The sequence below is a fragment of the Alligator mississippiensis genome, chromosome 5, assembly GCF_030867095.1.
Source record: "Alligator mississippiensis isolate rAllMis1 chromosome 5, rAllMis1, whole genome shotgun sequence".
Classification (NCBI taxonomy): Eukaryota; Metazoa; Chordata; order Crocodylia; family Alligatoridae; genus Alligator; species Alligator mississippiensis.
In genome coordinates this window covers 84,342,426-84,359,313 of record NC_081828.1, presented here as the reverse complement: position 1 = coordinate 84,359,313, position 16,888 = coordinate 84,342,426, and the positions used below count along the sequence as shown (strand labels likewise).

General features: G+C 45.9%; 1 long non-coding RNA gene across 1 annotated transcript; it reads left to right on the top strand.

Moving 5' to 3' along the window:
* Nucleotides 1-4: 4 nt before the first annotated feature.
* LOC132250835 (uncharacterized) lies at nt 5-16,259 on the top strand. The gene is made up of 2 exons (XR_009462485.1): nt 5-294; nt 14,266-16,259. It is a non-coding gene; the product is annotated as an uncharacterized LOC132250835 (long non-coding RNA).
* Nucleotides 16,260-16,888: the final 629 nt, after the last annotated feature.

Genomic DNA, 16,888 nt, shown 5'->3' with positions numbered 1-16,888 from the left:
GCGGTCTGGTAGACAAGCGGTGTTTCCGCAAAGTCCGCAGTCGTCTTCTGGCTTTTCCTTTTTCAGGTCGGGGAAGCTTGTGTTGGAGCCGATCCTGAGCTCTGGTGAAACTTTTGTCTTCTTTGTACGAGTATAATGAATTTAGTTGTCTTTTTCTGCTATCTTTACGGTGGTGTGGGAAGTTAGGAGGATTTGATAAGGTTTTTTTTTATCTTGGTTTAAGAGGAGACTGTTTTTAAGTTTTTATATACACCCAGTTTTTAGGCTGGACGTGATGTGCTGGAACATCAGCAGGTAAGAGTTGGCTTAAAACAGCATATTTATGGAGAGATTTTAACTAAAACTGCAGAGATAAAATATAAAAGGTGAGTCCTTTATTGCCTAAAAGTGAGAAAGTGTGAGCCGGTAATAAAGGGGAATGTTGGGGAACAGGGTGTCCAAACAGTAGCTTGTAAGGGCTGAGCTTTAGTTTTTTTGGGGGGTGAAGAGCTAGTGGGAGAGCCTGAAACAAAAACAAAATTTTTGTTTCAGGGTTTGATTCATTCTATTTGTCCTGAGCTTTTTGGGTGCCAAAGGGTATGGAATTTTTATTCTATTTCTAAGAAGCTGGTCAGAGTTTTGTTTATGTCAGCAGTAAAATGTGATCCTTGATTGTTTTTAATGACGTGTGGTGGACCAAACCCGGGTATAATTTTATTAAGGAGCCCTTTTATTATTTGCTGTGCTGTAGCTCTTCTGGTGGGGAAGGCTTTTATCCACCCCGTGAGTTGATCTATAATTATTAGGAGATTTTTGTACCCATTGTCTTTAGGCATATCAGCAAAATTAATTTGTAGTTTTTTGAAAGGAGTATAGGCCCAGGGGCGGGCTCCAGGGGGCCCTGATTTTTTTCCTTTGATGTTAAACTTTTTATATACACTGCAGTGTTCTAAAGTTTTTTTGCTTTTTGGTAGACTCCGGGTGTGTAGAACAGTCTATTAGTGATTGCAGCAAGTTTTTTATAACCTAAATGTTTGCTTTGATGGAGTTGTTGTAGATAAGGTTTAAGGGCTGCTTTAGGTAACACTATCTTTTTTTATCTTTCTGTCCTTTTTTTGTTTTTTTAGCTACTTTATTTCATGAAAGATCAGGTATAGAAAGCAAAAACCCATCAAACTCACTAGAGAGAAACTATTTCAGGACATTCAGAACTTTACACTGTGACAAACACTTTTGCAGTAATACACATCATGCCTAACATGTCATATAGCTCTTGAGAAACGAACAGTTTTATTCTTTTCTGCCTTATAGTACACGTGCAAAAACTTTCGGCGTTTTAGCCTAAGAAAAAATAATGCAGCCTGGTTTACCGTTACTAGGTAGAGGTAATAGAGTAGCCGGATTTAGGGTGTTGCATCTTTCTATGACTAGGTTTGTGGCTATTAAAAGTGTGGCTTCATATTTGTTTATTCTTTGATGAGAAAATGTTGAGTGTTTTTTTGGAGGAGGAGGAGGGCTACTGCGTTTATTGTTGCAGCTGCTGTCACTGAGCGAAGGCAGCCTACTCCCCCCTTTGTCACTGGATTTAATTGTGCAGAGAAGTAAGCTATGGGCGGCTTTATGATTTAAAAGACTGTTGTTTTTTGGGTTTTTTTTTGGGGGGGGGGGGGGTTTCCTTCTCTTTCATTAGTAGTAATGGCTAAGATTTCTGCCATGAATTTACCTTTAACACCTTTAGTGTCATGTTGTAGTTTTTTTTTAATATCTTCGCTAGCCTGACTTATGAATACAAGTTTTAACACAGGCAAAGTGGCAGGTGACTTGGGATCTATGTTTTCATACTGGCGTATGGCTTTATAGAGTCTTTCAAAGTAGTCTAAAGGGTGTTTTTTGGACTCTGAACAGTAGATGTTATTTTAGACCAGTTTGTAGTTTTATCCCCTGTTTTTTTAAGGTTTTTTAAGATATTTTCTTTTAATATTCGTATTGAATTCTTCCCCCTTTTTCATTTTAATTTTAGTTTGGATCTTGCCTGGGTATGCCATTGGGCAGGGGGTAGTTTTATTGATGTTGATCGGCTAGAAATTGATCGGTATGGCGTAGCACTTGGGTTTTTTTTGTCTGAGATTAAAGGCTTTCGAGAAGCTGCATGACGTTTGATCAGGAGGGGTTATGAGTCATGAAGATGGTTTTGAAGTGTCTCAGAACTATTTTGGGATCATCTCTGAGCCTGGGGGTATTTTCTTGCCAATTTAACAGGTTGGTGGTGGAGAACGGAGTATGTGTATAACTCCTCTACCCACACCAGGCACAGGGTATTCTCTTAGAGGTAATTGAAGATTGGGCAATTTATGACGAGTGCGATTTGAAATAGGGGGGGAACTGGAATCTGGAGAGGGAGCTCTGGTTCCATCTCCAGATCCGGGACTTGGGGATTCCGAGAGAGGTGATCAAGGCGATGCCTCTCGAGGATTTCCTAGTCCCACGGCCGGCCTGGGGATAACATTGTCCCATAAATACCAGTAATTCATTTGACCGGGGCAGAGGTCCTCTAAGATTTTTTGTAAGGCAGCCAGGCAATTTAGGTCAAATGATTTATTTTCTGGCCATTGTTTTCCCAAATCTAACTGAGACGTATAAGACGTCCAGTTAGTCAAACAGAGTTCTGCCATACGAGACTTGGATAGTTCTGCCCGTCCCTCTAAGTGTTTCTAATTCCTAATCATATAATCAAGGGGTGAATCAGGAATAGCTTTTCCTTGGCCGGAACCCATGATGATATCCCTAAGTCCTACCTGCCTAGAAGCTGTTTTGTATATGTACAACAACTGGTGTTCTCGGACCCCACTGGCTTTCTCCGTGAGGAGGGGCATCTTGAGTCCAAGACCCTAGTCATTGGCCGTTATAACAGCATTTCTATCTCTTATCCGTGTCTTTCGCCTTTCGGCTAGGCTGCTGCCCTAATGGCTTTTAAAATAGCAGACGGATACCCTTAAAGACTGCTCTCAAAATCCTCTAGAGAAATAAAGGTGGGACTCGAACCCACAATCAAACAAAAACCAAAGGTGGGACTCGAACCCACAATCAAACAAAAACCAAAGGTGGGACTCGAACCCACAATCAAACAAAAACCAAAGTATCTCTAAAGGACTAACCAGAAACCAAAACCCTGGAGCAACCAGGAACTGAACCAAAAACCAAAAACATACAGACCTGAGGTACTCACCGGCACCGTCCCTTCACCCGATTTAAGGATCCCGCCTTCTTGGTCCCGAGGGGACCGTCCACCTCCCAAGACTGACCCAAATAGGTGAACTCACCTGGTGCGCACTGGGGTGTCAGGGGGTGGAGGTCTCCAAAGGCTTCAAGCTAGACGAGTCCCATCTGGGTCACCAAATTGTCATGGGAGAAAACTCCCTGGTGTTCGTTGTCTAGCAGGCTTAGAGACCAGACAACACGGGTGAAGGGGTAACTGCAGTTTATTTACTCAAATAAAGACCATAAAACAGCAAAGAGGTAAAATGGCCTCGACTTAAGGGTGAGGCTGTTTTTTATATATTTTTTAACAAAGAAACTATAAGGTTATTGAATATGTAATATTTATGGTAATCATCTCCTTACATGGTGTATTATAAATCTCAGTACTTTTTCAAAGGAAAAAGTTAGTGTTATCTTATACATTTTAATCTGTTTTTTTGTACTCTGCTGTACCATCTTTTTCCCTCTGGGCCCCCCTTATCTTATCTCACTCTTAGCTGTAGCTGGTATCCAGTATATAGACTTAATTTTTGCTTTTTTTAACAAAATGGTTAAGGCACTTGACATAAGAAAATGGCTGGCTTAGAGATCATTCTGTCTTGTGGTCAGCAACATTGCTAGGCCACAGGTCATGCCTTGTGTTTAGCTACAAAGCTAATATTATTTAATAATTTAAATTATTGTTGACAGTATACTACAGAAAACTATTTTATTTCAGGGTAAAAACAAACTTGCCCATCACATGGGATAGGCATCAGGAAAGGGACAAGTAGAACAGTATGGTAGTGCCTGGGCATGAGGGCAGGAAGGACACAAAGCAACCTGAGTCTTTTGGGGATCTGGGCAGGGGAAAAGAACAGGTAAGAGCTGTTTGCAATCAGTTCAGTGTTGGGGGCTGCACAAGGGAGAGGTTTTCCTACCTGTTGCTGTGCTTATTGTGCCTGGCTCTCACCACCTGCTGGGTGCTGACACACAGATGGAGTGTCTGAAGTGCAATTAAGTAGATAATTCTAATGCTATAAGCTGGCATCCCACCTAGCTAGCCAGGATCCTGTGACATGTGGAGTCATGCCCCCCCACACTCACCAAAGGGTTAGCAGTAGGGGATGGTAGCTAGTGAGAAACTTCACCTTCTGTCCAGAGTTTGAGTTTGAGAATACTGGAGACCTCAGGCATCCAGCTCAATGGGCCTCTGCAAATGTCTGGACCTGGCACTGGACAGGCCAACTAATGGTGGAAGAGACCCCTGTGTCCTGTAATAATTCCCGGACTCTTAGTTGCAGAGGCACACTCACCATTCCCACTCAGAAAGTCACCCAGAAACTGTTCAAAGAACTCTGGATCGTTGTAGGAAGTCCACATTTTGGAGGAGTAGTAATAGGAGACCACAGCATCCCTGAGATTTTGGAGAGTGTAAATGATTTCAGGGCAGAACACAGGAAGAAGAGTAGGAGGCCAGAGAATCAAATGACAACAAGCCAAGTAAGATGATGCTGTCACCTTCTGCCTTCACCTCTGCAAGAAAGGGTCCATGCAAGGAAGGTCTACCCAGACTACGCAGCCAAGCACTAGGTTAAACTCCCCTGAAAAGACCTTGGCACTCTGGGTACAAGAGCAGGCACTCAAAATTCAGCATGTTTTTTCTAAAACCTCTCTCTCTCTCTCTCTCTCTCTATATATATATAGTTATATATATACAGCATCTAGCATAAGCTTTTCTTCACAGACCTTGAACCACATTAAAAAAGATATGCACCTGTTACAATAGATGCACCTGCTACTCTGCATTTCCATGCACCCACACACAACCTTTTCCCTAACCCATCGCAGTCCCTTAGACCTGCCCCTGATTTGGGGTTTACATTCTCAGTTCATTCACTGTCCTTGTCTCTGTTGCTGTCACTTTTGCTGCTGCTAATCCTGCAGCTGTCTTCCTCTCTCTCCACGTCCAGTTGCATCACTATCCTCTTCATTCTCCCTGTCCACTCTGCCTCCCGGGGGGTCTTGGAATAATCTGTGCCAAGTGTCCCTTTTCCAGGTGGCATGGGCTATGTCTTCTCCATCCTCTCCCACAGTTTTCCAGTAGTAGGACTGGAGTTTACTCAAAAACATTTTACCAGTCTGTTTCCTTGAGCTCCATGTGTCTGAACAGGTTTCCCTCACTTTATGCAGTACATGTGTTCCCAGAAAACTGTGCATAAATCAAATTTGCATTAAGGGAATCCAATTTATAAAGTAACAAATAGGGATATGCTCCTGTGGTGGTGAGGGAGGGAGTGAGGCTGGGACTAGGGAACAGGCAGGGAGAGGGGTGCGGCGCAGCCTGTCTGCCACTCTCAGGCCTGCAGCAGGGAGCAAAGCAGAAGGAAATGTCAAGGGGTGCGGGATGGAGGGGTGCGGCTCTTGCTGCTATGCTTACCCAGGGAGGGCTACGGGCTGGGAGGCTGTGCCGGGCTCTTCCTGGGGGGACATGTGCCCCCCGATCTGTGTGCAGAATGAAAGCAGGCTACTACTACAGGCTGGGGCCGGCGGCAGCACTAGGCTCTTCCCAAAACTCAGGGTGGACAGCGGCGATGGGAAGAGGGCTGCTGCCACCCCAAAATTCACCATATCCCTCCCCAACCTACCCTCCCAGAGCTGCCACCGAGCGCTGGGAAGAGCCCAGTGCTGCCACCAGCCCCAGCCTGCAGCAGCAGCCTGCTCTCATCCCATGCACAGATCCAGGGGCCCACCCCGCACAGGAAGAGCCCAGCGCAGCCCCCCACCCCGCAGCCTTACCAGGGTGCATGTAGCAGCAAGAGCCGTGCACCCCACATCCCATACCCACTGACAGTTCCGTCTTTGCTCCCTGGTGCAGCCCCGGGAGCAGCCAACAGGATGTGCCGCACCCTTCCCCCCACCCCTTCCCTTACAGACTTACAGTACCTCGCATAAAACAAATTTACCTCGCATACAGTACTGACCCCCGGACAAGTGGAGACAAGCTGTGCCACACCCCAGGCCTCCACTTCTCGCCACTCACCCCAGACCCTGCTGCAGCAGACCGGGAAACAGCTGACACCGCCTGCCTGCACTACAGCAGGGCGTAGCCCAGGGGCTGGGGTGAGTGGGGACAAGAGCCCCAGGGAGATTGGGCAGGGTGCAGCCCAGCAGCTGCAGGCCACTGGCGTCGGCCGCTCCCACAGCAGCTGCAGCAGGGCCTCGGGTGAGTGGGTCCCTGGCCCCACGGCCCTTTCCCCTCCCCCCACAGATTTACCTACTTGTGGGGGGAGGGCACCTATGCCGATCGCATGAGAGTGTATTTACCTCGCATATAACGGATTTTGGTTATAAAAAGGGTCATTGCATAAGAGCAAATTTGCATATACAAAACCTGCGTAAATCAAGGGAAACTTGTACATCATTAGGTTCCTGCATGGCCACAAGGCACACCTGACACAGGACACAAACTGGTCAAAGTGGTTTCTCGGGGACTCAAAGTTCAGTGTGTAACTAAACCACGTGCATGATTCCAGAGAAAGAGAGAGGACAGGGAGAGAGAGAGAACCTGAGAGCCAATTGCAGCAAACCAAAACATTACAGCAAGTGAGAGAGAAAGACAGTGAAAGTGATAGAGAGCATCCCTTCCCTGTGACTTTCATTTTTTTATGGGTTTTTTTTCATGCACTGGGTACCCATTTTGCAAAGTGGGGTCCATGCTTTGTTTTTTCAGGGGTTTTTTTTCTTCTTGCACCGGGGACCCATTTTGTGAAACAGGGTACATTTTTTGTTTTTTCTTTTATGCTTTTCGTGGGCTGGGTGCCCATTTTGCAAACCAAGGTCCATTTTTCATCTCTACACATTTTTTTTCCCCACAGGCCAGGTGCCCGTATTACAAAAAGCAGTCCATATTTTCATTTTTTTCACTTTTTTTTTCTGCACACTAGGTGCCCATTTTGCAAAATGGGATCCATTTTTCGGGGGTTTTTTCATACTCCAGGTGCCTATTTCATGAAACAGGGTCCATTTTTTGTTTTTACGCTTTTTTCCCCACCTGTGTGCCGGGTGCCCATTTCACAAAATGGGGTCCATTTTGCAAACTGGGGTCCAATTTTCATTTTTTCGCTTTTGTGTGTGTGTGTGTGCTGGGTGCCCATTTCATGAAACAGGGTCCATTTTTGGCTTTTACACTTTTTTTTTCACGTGCCATGTGCCCATTTCATGAAGCAGGGCCCATTTTCGGGCGGGGCGGGGCTGGAGGGGGGGAGGGGGTTTGCATGCCAGGAGTTCATTTCATGAAATGGAGTCTATTTTTTGTTTTTTCATGTTATTTATTTTCCACGTACCAAGTGCCCATTTTGTGAAATAGGATCCATATTTTTTTCTGGCTTTTTTTCTTTTCTTTCCTCTGGGTGTCCATTTCACAAAACGGGGTCCATTTTTAATTTTTTCGCGGTTTTTTTTTGTGGGCCAGGTGCCCTTATTGCGAAAAGCAGTCCATTTATTCATTTTCTCACTTTTTCTTCTTTTTTTTGCACGAAGGGTGCCCATTTCATGAAATGCGGTCCATTTTTCGTTCTTTCGCTTCTTTTTTTTCCATCTGTCTGGTGCACGTGGAAACATATTGCAAAACAGGTCCATTTGTCTTTTCTCTGCTTTTTTTTTTCGCATGCCAGTTGCCCATTTTGCAAAACTGAGGCCGTTTTTAATGTTTTCGTTTTTTTCCTATCATAGATTCATAGATGCTAGGGTCAGAAGGGACCTCAATAGATCATCGAGTCCGACCCCCTGCATAAGCAGGAAAGAGTGCTGGGTCTAGATGACCCCAGCTAGATGCTCATCTAACCTCCTCTTGAAGACCCCCAGGGTAGGGGAGAGCACCACCTCCCTTGGGAGCCCGTTTCAGACCTTGGCCACTCTAACTGTGAAGAAGTTCTTCCTAATGTCCAGTCTAAATCTGCTCCCTGCTAGCTTGTGGCCATTATTTCTTGTAACCCCCGGGGGCGCCTTGGTGAATAAATACTCACCTATTCCCTTCTGTGCCCCCGTGATGAACTTATAGGCAGCCACAAGGTTGCCTCTCAACCTTCTCTTGCGGAGGCTGAAAAGGTCCAGTTTCTCTAGTCTCTCCTCGTAGGGCTTAGTCTTCAGGCCCTTAACCATACGAGTGACCCTTCTCTGGACCCTCTCCAGGTTATCCGCATCCCTCTTGAATTGTGGCACCCAGAATTGCACGCAGTACTCCAACTGCGGTCTGACCAGCACCCGATAGAGGGGAAGTATCACCTCCTTGGACCTATTTGTCATGCATCTGCTGATGCACGATAAAGTGCCATTGGCTTTTCTGATGGTTTCGTCACACTGCCGACTCATGTTCATCTTGGAGTCCACTAGGACTCCAAGATCCCTATCCACTTCCGTGCCACCCAGCAGGTCATTTCCTAGACTGTAGGTGTGCTGGACATTTTCCCTCCCTAGGTGCAGCACTTTGCATTTCTCCTTGTTGAACTGCATTCTGTTGTTTTCTGCCCACTTGTCCAGGTCTGCTTGCAGCTGTTCCCTGCCCTCCAGCGTGTCCACTTCTCCCCAGAGCTTTGTGTCATCTGCAAACTTGGACAGAGTACATTTCACTCCCTCGTCCAAGTCGCTGATGAAGACATTGAAGAGTATCGGTCCAAGGACCGAGCCCTGCGGGACCCCACTGCACACACCCTTCCAGGTCGATACCGACCCATCCACCACAACTCTCTGGGTGCGACCCTCCAGCCAATTCGCCACCCACCAGACTGTGTAGTCATCCAAGTCACAGCCTCTTAACTTGTTCACCAGTATGGGGTGGGATACCGTATCGAAGGCCTTCCTGAAGTCTAAGTATACGACATCCACCCCTCCTCCTGTGTCCAGGCGTTTCGTAACCTGGTCATAAAAAGAGAATAGATTGGTCAGGCACGATCTGCCTGCCACGAACCTGTGCTGGTTTCCCCTCAGCATAATGTGTCCTGCCGGGCTCTCACAAATGTGAGCCTTGATAATTTTTTCAAAGACTTTGCCAAGGATGGAGGTGAGACTGACTGGCCTATAGTTGCCCGGGTCCTCCTTCCTCCCCTTCTTGAAAATGGGGACCACATTGGCCCTTTTCCAGTCATCCGGGACTTGGCCCGTGAGCCACGAGCGTTCAAATATTCCCGCCAGTGGCTCTGCAATGATGTCAGCCAGTGCCTTCAGCACCCTCAGATGGAGCTCATCCGGGCCTGCCGACTTAAAGGCATCCAGTTCTTCCAAGTGACTGCACCATCTCAGGGTCTATGCATGGTAATCTGGTGCCTTGCTGCTGCCTCTCTACAACCCCAGTGAGAGACTTGTCTTGCCCCTCTCTTAGGAACATTGAGGCAAAGAACTCGTTGAGGAGTTCAGCCTTGTCTCCCCTGTCCGTCACCAATTGTTTCTGCCTATTTAGCAGGGGTCCTATTCCTCCCTGGGCCTTCCTTTTACTCCCTATATATCTAAAAAACAATTTCTTGTTGTCCTTTACTTGGGATGCCATCCTCAGCTCCATGGTAGCTTTGGCCCGTCTAACTGCCTCCCTACAAGCATGAGCAGAGGAGGTATATTCGTCTTTGGTGATCTCTCCGTTTCCACTTTTTATGTGCTCCCCTTTTGGCCCTTAGGCTGCCCTGGATTTCTGTGGTCAGCCAGGGAAGCCTCCTGGCCCCTTTCCCTCTTTTACCTCGCACGGGGATCGTCTTGCTTTGTGCCCAAAGGATTGTTTCCTTAAGGCACAGCCACCCTTCTTGGGCTCCCATCACTTCAAAACTCCTACTCTGCAGTGTGTCCTTGACTAATCGCCTGAGTTCATTGAGATCAGCTTTCCTAAAGTCTAGCACTTTCACCCTACTAGTTACCTTACCCACTTGACGTCTTATGGTGAATTGTATTATTAGGTGATCACTGTCCCCCAGATGGCTACCGATCTGGAGGTCCCCTACCATGTCATCCCCCGTTGCCAATACCAGATCCAGTAAGGCATTCCCCCTAGTGGGACTGTGTACCTCCTGTGTCAGGTGGAGGTCCTGTACACAAGTTAGAAACCTGTGTGAATGGTGGGACTTTGCTGTCTGTGACTCCCAGCAGATGTCCGGGTAGTTTAGGTCCCCCATGATTACCGCCTCTTTAGCTTTTATGGTCTCCGAGAGTTGCCTCAGGAGCCCCGAATCTCTTTCTTCCCCTTGGTGTGGGGGTCTGTAGCAGACCCCTACCACCAAATCCCTTTCTCCTTGCCCCCCATGTAGCCTAACCCACAATCCTTCTACTTCCTCATCCTTGGATTCCGTCTTGATGAGGGTTGATGTATATTGCTCATTGACATAGAGTGCAACCCCTCCCCCTTTTTCCTCCACCCTGTCCTTTCTGTACAATCTATAGCCCTCAATATGTACCGCCCAGTCGTGGGATGAATCCCACCAGGTTTCCATTAGCCCCACTAAGTCATAGGTGTTTAGTGCAAGCAGGAGCGCTAGTTCATCCTGCTTGTTCCCCATGCTCCTAGCATTAGTATACAGGCACTTGAGCCCTGCGACTGGTGCCTTTGCTGCCCCCCCGCTCCGAGTCCCAAGGGGCCCTTTGTTTCTTACCTTCTCGTTCCTTACCTGTGCCGTAGTGCTGGCCCCCCCATGTCTTTCAGGTTCCCAATGCTCTCTTTCCACGCACTGGGTTCCCATATCATGAAATGGGGTCCACTTTTAGCTTTTTCACTCCCCCCTCCCCGCCGCCCACCTGGTGCTCATTAGTCAAAATGGGGTCAATTTTTTGTTTTTTCGCTTTTTAATTTTTTTTTTATGAGCCAGGTGCCTATTTCGTGAAAGACAGAACAATTTTCATTTTTATGCTTTTTTCTTTTATTCATGCTGGGTCCCCATTTTCAAAACAGGGTCCACTTTTCATTTTTTCACTATTTTTTTCGTGCGCTGGGTGCCCGTATTGCAAAAAGCAGTCTATTTTTTCCTCTTTTCACTTTTTCCCCCCACCCCACATGCCGGGTGCCCATTTCGCAAAATTACTCCAGTTTTCGTTTTTTCACTTTTTTTTCCCCATGCACCAGGTGCCCATTTCATGAAACGAGGTCCATTGTTTGCTTTTTCACGCCCCCCATGCTGGGTGCCCATTTCACAAAATAGGGCCATGTTTCATTTTTTTGCTTTTTATTATTTTTGCACACTGGGTGCCCATTTCTCGAAACAGGGTCCATTTTTGTTTATTCTGCTTTTATTTTTTGTTTGTTTTTCACACTCCGGGTTCCCATTTTGTGAAATGGCGTCCATTTTTAGTTTTCTCGATGGTTTTTTTCATGTGCCTGGTGCTCATTTCTCAAAATGGAGTCTATTGTTCATTTTGTTTTTTTCCCCATGCACCAGGTGCCCATTTCGTGAAATGGGTGCATTTTATGTTTCTTCGCTTTTTTTTTAATCGTGTGAGGAAACAGGATTCAAGGTTAATAGAGCTAAGGCACAGTTGGTAGGCAAGGAAGTGAAGTACCTAGGATTTACATTGGGACAGCATGGAAGAACTCCAAATAGGCAGAGAATGGGGCTGATAGGCAAACTGCCAGGCTTATCCTTGCAGGCATTGTTGGGAACATTAAATTTCTCATGGTACTTTATTCCCGTGTTCGCTGAGAAAAGTCAACCTGTTTCATAGTTTCATAGTAGCTAGGGTCAGGAGGGACCTGAACAGATCATCTAGCCTGACCCCCTGCCACAGGCAGGAATGAATGCTGGATTCACAAGACCCCAGACAGGTGATCATCCAACCTCCTCTTGAATATGCCCAAGGTAGGGGCAAGGACCACCTCCCTGGGAAGTTGGTTGCAGATTTTGGCCACCCTAACTGTAAAATACTGCCTTCTAATCTCTAACCTAAACCTATTCTCCATCAGCTTATGACTATTGTTCCTCATCACCCCAGGTGGTGCTGGGGAGAATAGGGCTCTTCCTATTTGTTCATGATCTCCCCTGATGAGTTTTTAGGCAGCAGCCAGGTTCCCCCTCAGCCTCCTCTTGCTGAGGCTGAACAGATTCAAGTCCCTCAGTCTCTCCTCATAGGCCCTGTCCTGCTGCCCTCTCACCAAGCGGGTGGCCCTCCTCTGAACCCTTTCCAGGCTGGCCACATCCTTTTTAAAGTGCGATGCCCAGTACTGGACGCGGTACTGCAATTGTGACCTGATCAATCTCGCATAGGGTGGGAGTATCACCTCTCTGGACTGGCTTGAGATGCACCTTTGGATGCATGACAAGGTACGGCTGGCCTTGCTGGCTGCAGTCTGGCATTGGGGGCTCACGTTCATCTTGGAGTCAATAATGACTCCGAGATCCCTTTCCGCCTCTGTGCTTTCAAGAAGGGAATTCCCCAGCCTGTATGTATGCTGTGGATTCCTTCTCTCAAGGTGCAGCACCCTGCATTTGTCTACATTGAACCCCAGCCTATTCTCACCTGCCCACTTTTGTAGTCTGTCTAAATCTAGTTGCGGCCTCTCTCTCCCTTCAAGTGTGCCCACCTTGCCCCACATCTTAGTGTCATCAGCGAACTTGGGCAATGTGCTTTCAACCCCCTCATCCAAGTCGCTGATGAAGATGTTAAACAGTGCGGGCCCGAGGACTGAGCCCTGGGGGACCCCACTGCTCACATCTTGCCAGGTTGAGTACGACCTGTCCAACACTACTCTCTGGGTGCGCCCCATCAGCCAATTTTTTTACCCATCCAACTGTGCAGGCATCAATGCCACAGTTGCCTAATTTATTGATGAGAATGGGTGAGAGACAGTGTCAAGGGCCTTCTTAAAGTCTAGAAAGACTACGTCCACGGCAACACCATCATCCAAGGATTTAGTTACTTGGTCATAAAAGGCAATCAGGTTGGTCAGGCAGGACCTGCCTTTGATGAAACCATGCTGATTGACCCTGAGCATGATCTCCCCTGCTGGCCCCCCACAGATGTGCTCCTTGATTATTCTCTCCAAGATCTTCCCGAGCACCAAGGTGAGGCTTACAGGCCTATAGTTACTTGGGTACTCCTTCCTCCCTTCAGTTGTTAAGCTACTGAAAAAAGGGTGACAGTGGGAATGAGGCCCAGAGCAACAAGCAGCTTTAATTCAGTTAAAAAGGGATCTGGTACAAGTTCCTGCACTGGCTTACCCAGATGAGACAGAACCCTTTTCCTTGCAGCTGGCAAGTACCGAAAGAATGCCACCCTACTGCCGGGGAAAGGAGAAGAAGACCAGTGGCTTATTCCTCAAGAACCCTCGCAGGACCTGAACAGAACTTTAATCCATGTGAAAAGGAGTGTTTGGTATTGAGCTGTGCATTGAGAAAGTGGGACTACATTGTAGGAGGGGTGAGAGTAATAGTCCAGACAGCCCATTCTCCTCTAAAGTATATATCTGGGAAAATGAAAGGACATATTTCAAGTCCCAGATTGGCTCAATAGACTCTAGCCCAGGGGTCAGCAACCCCCAGCATGCATGCTGAGCATGGCATGCAAGACCATATTGCTTGGCACACCACCACCAGCCCAAGCTCTAAGCAGCTGCTGCCAGTCATGGAGCCCAGGCTGCTCTCAGCAGGTGGCTGGAAGGCTGCTGGGCTCCGGGGGCTAGCTGCAGCCAGGAGGCTGCAAACAGCTGTTCCGGGCTCCGGCATGTCAGCGCTCCAACACCTTCCAAGGTAGACATTGTGGGTTTTTTGGCACTCCAGCCAAAAAACGTTGCCTACCCCTGCTCTAGCTCATGAATTATGATTTTGATTTTGAACAACAGCAAAAAATACCAACTGTATCATATGAGTTAGTGGTACAAGGGGAAGAGCATGAGTGCCCTTTGCCAGAGTATCAAAGGCTAGAATGGTCAGTTCAAACAGGCAAAAAAAGCATAGATTTGTAAAAGACACACCCCAGGAATTGTGATGCTGTGTGTATTGCCACTGTGCATGTCAGCACTGTAAATCTGAATAATATCCTACTGCGAGGAATTTACCTTGACAAGTTTATTTTCTTTTGCAGAAACTGGTGTGAAAATGTAATCCAGTGGTAAAGGTGGTGGATGGTCCCAAAGGCCCAGGTGTTGTCAGTGGGGTCACCAGTGATTTGCCTATCCCAACCATGGCTCAGCTGCTACAATTGTTTTGTCTGTTTTGTTTTGTCTTATTGTTCATCTTAGTTTGGCTGTCCAGACTTTAGATACCAATATTAGTGTTGTTAAAGTTGTTAATGACGGACCTCCTGAAAACAGAACTTGTTGATGGATCCTACACCAGGACACTGACACTTCCATCCCATTTGGATCCCATATATTTTAATTTCATGGACATTAGGGCTGGAAGGGACCTTGGAAGATCATCAAGTCCAGCCCCCTGCCCCAGGGGCAGGAAGTCAGCTAGGGTCACAGGATCCCTGCAAGATAAACGGCTAATTGACTCCTAAGTGAATCCAGAGCAGGTGCTTGCACCACCTCTGGCAGCAGTTTTTTCCAGGTCTTGGGGGCTCGGCCTATAAAGAAGTTCTTCCTTATGTCCAAGAATTAACCAAGAAATTTTGTATTTGATGATGTTTTCTGTCAATCAATGTTTTTGTAATGTCTCATCAGTTAGTGGTTCTGATTTTATGTATTTTGTACCCCAGTGGACTGTTGAGTCTATCCAAGCTAAACCATGGCTATATCAGGATATTACACCAGTGCAGATGTGATTGGATTTGCCACTTTTGCAGCAAGTTTTGTCTCACCCTGATCACTGTACTCCAATTTATTAAGATATGCAATCAAGAAACCATAGTTCAGATCAAACATAACAAAAAAAGAAGTCCTGACAGTATTAGAAAAGGTCTGGAACGCTGGACAGCATTCTTGGAGGGAAACTTTAATTGGATAGAGTCCAACTGATTCGTAATTTTTTTAATCTAATGTTACCATCCTATTGTTATTTTGCTTTTTGTGCAAATAATATTATGTGTTGGAAAATGAAATGGCTATATTTTAAACAAGAACTCTATCAAACTCAGCAGCTGCAAGTATTATGTTATGGCAAGCTCCTTCAATAAGCAGGATGTCAGGCAAGCCTGGGGTGAAATGATCACTTGCTGCGTGAAGAGCTCAGCTGATGGTTGCAACCCGGGCAGGCCTTCAGCAGCGGGGGCAGAGTTTCATTACCAGACTTCGATGCAGTGATGGAATAGCTGAACCTAGCCCTCAAGGAGGGACTGCTAGGGTAGCTTGTCATATTTTATGCTTTAAAATTGTACTTGTTTATAGAGTGGTGAATTATAGTATTGTTTAAAGTTTTCTTTTATATTCAGCCTAATGTTCTGTATAGCCTTACTGTTATCTGAATTTTTCATTTCGCTGGTGTTTGCAATATCAGCTGGCCTTCCCTCTTGCAAGCGGCTTATGGCCTTGAGTTTGCTTGCATGATGTTTCCTTCCTTTTCTATCACTGTAAAAAGTTTTTCTAACATAGTAATAGTTTTGTTGCTAGGTCAAATTAACTGAACTTGGCATTAGCCAGCTGAATCAGAGGGATGAAATGATTGGATATGTTAATGAAAGGTAATAAAGGAGGCCAATGGACAATGCTCAGTGTAGGACACTGGAAAAAGGCCAAATTAAGAGGTGTGCTTGTGATGAGTCTGTTGAAAAAAGAAATATGATGACAGGATAAAATATGGACAATATGCTGACTGCAGAGAGACCAATCCAAAAGCAAGGAGTTATCAAAGGAGTCAAGTTAAAGAAAAACATAGAAGGCAAGAGCAGGAAAGTTAAGTGCATGCCTTCATCATCATCATTGTCATCATGACAACACATCATTCAACACCTGTCTGGACCATCCCAACCAACAAAGCACCCTTTGCTTCAAAAACTCAGTGGCCGTCTTTTCTGTGAAGCAAAGTAACATCTGGGATTGGATGAGATCATTGTATTGAGTGCTTTTCTCTCTCTGAATATAGAAACTGCTAAGATAACACTTGTTGTACTAATAAAGTTAGACTTTGATTTTAGGACACTGAGTTGTCTGTATTCATATTTCACATTCCATTTAAGGGTTAATTGTGCTTTAACCATTCCTTAGCACTATCTGCTGGACAGCGGTGCTAACACCTGAGCCTGGACATCTTTCAAAAGCACTGCAAGTCCTATTTGGGCAGGCATTTTTATGATTCTATTTAGCAAACAGAGCTAAGTTGAGATACTGTTTTGCAAATTTTTTTTATGTTTATATTCTAGGTGCCTTTTAAATGGTTTTGTTCTCTTTTTTCTTGTTCTCTTACTGTAAGCCCTCTGAACCTTTGTTGGGAAACAAGGCATATAAATGAGTAAATACTTTAATTAATAAAAATAATCCTGCCTAATTTTGCTCTTATTACACAAAGTGAACTCTTTTTCCAGTCCATTCATACTTAGGGAGGATGTTAAACAGCACCTACTAAACAATAACAGCCTTCTTCTTCATCGTATCTCCAATCCAACCTTTCTAGTAGGTCTCTTCCTAATATTCTGCACAGGCCTCTGCTTCTGATGTTGGTGTTGCCAGATATTGTGAGGTGCATTGTGGTGCTAGAGGACATCTTAGGAGAGGATCTATGGTTTACTTCTCCTGACAAACACACTGGTCAGTTGCATAGAGGCCCAT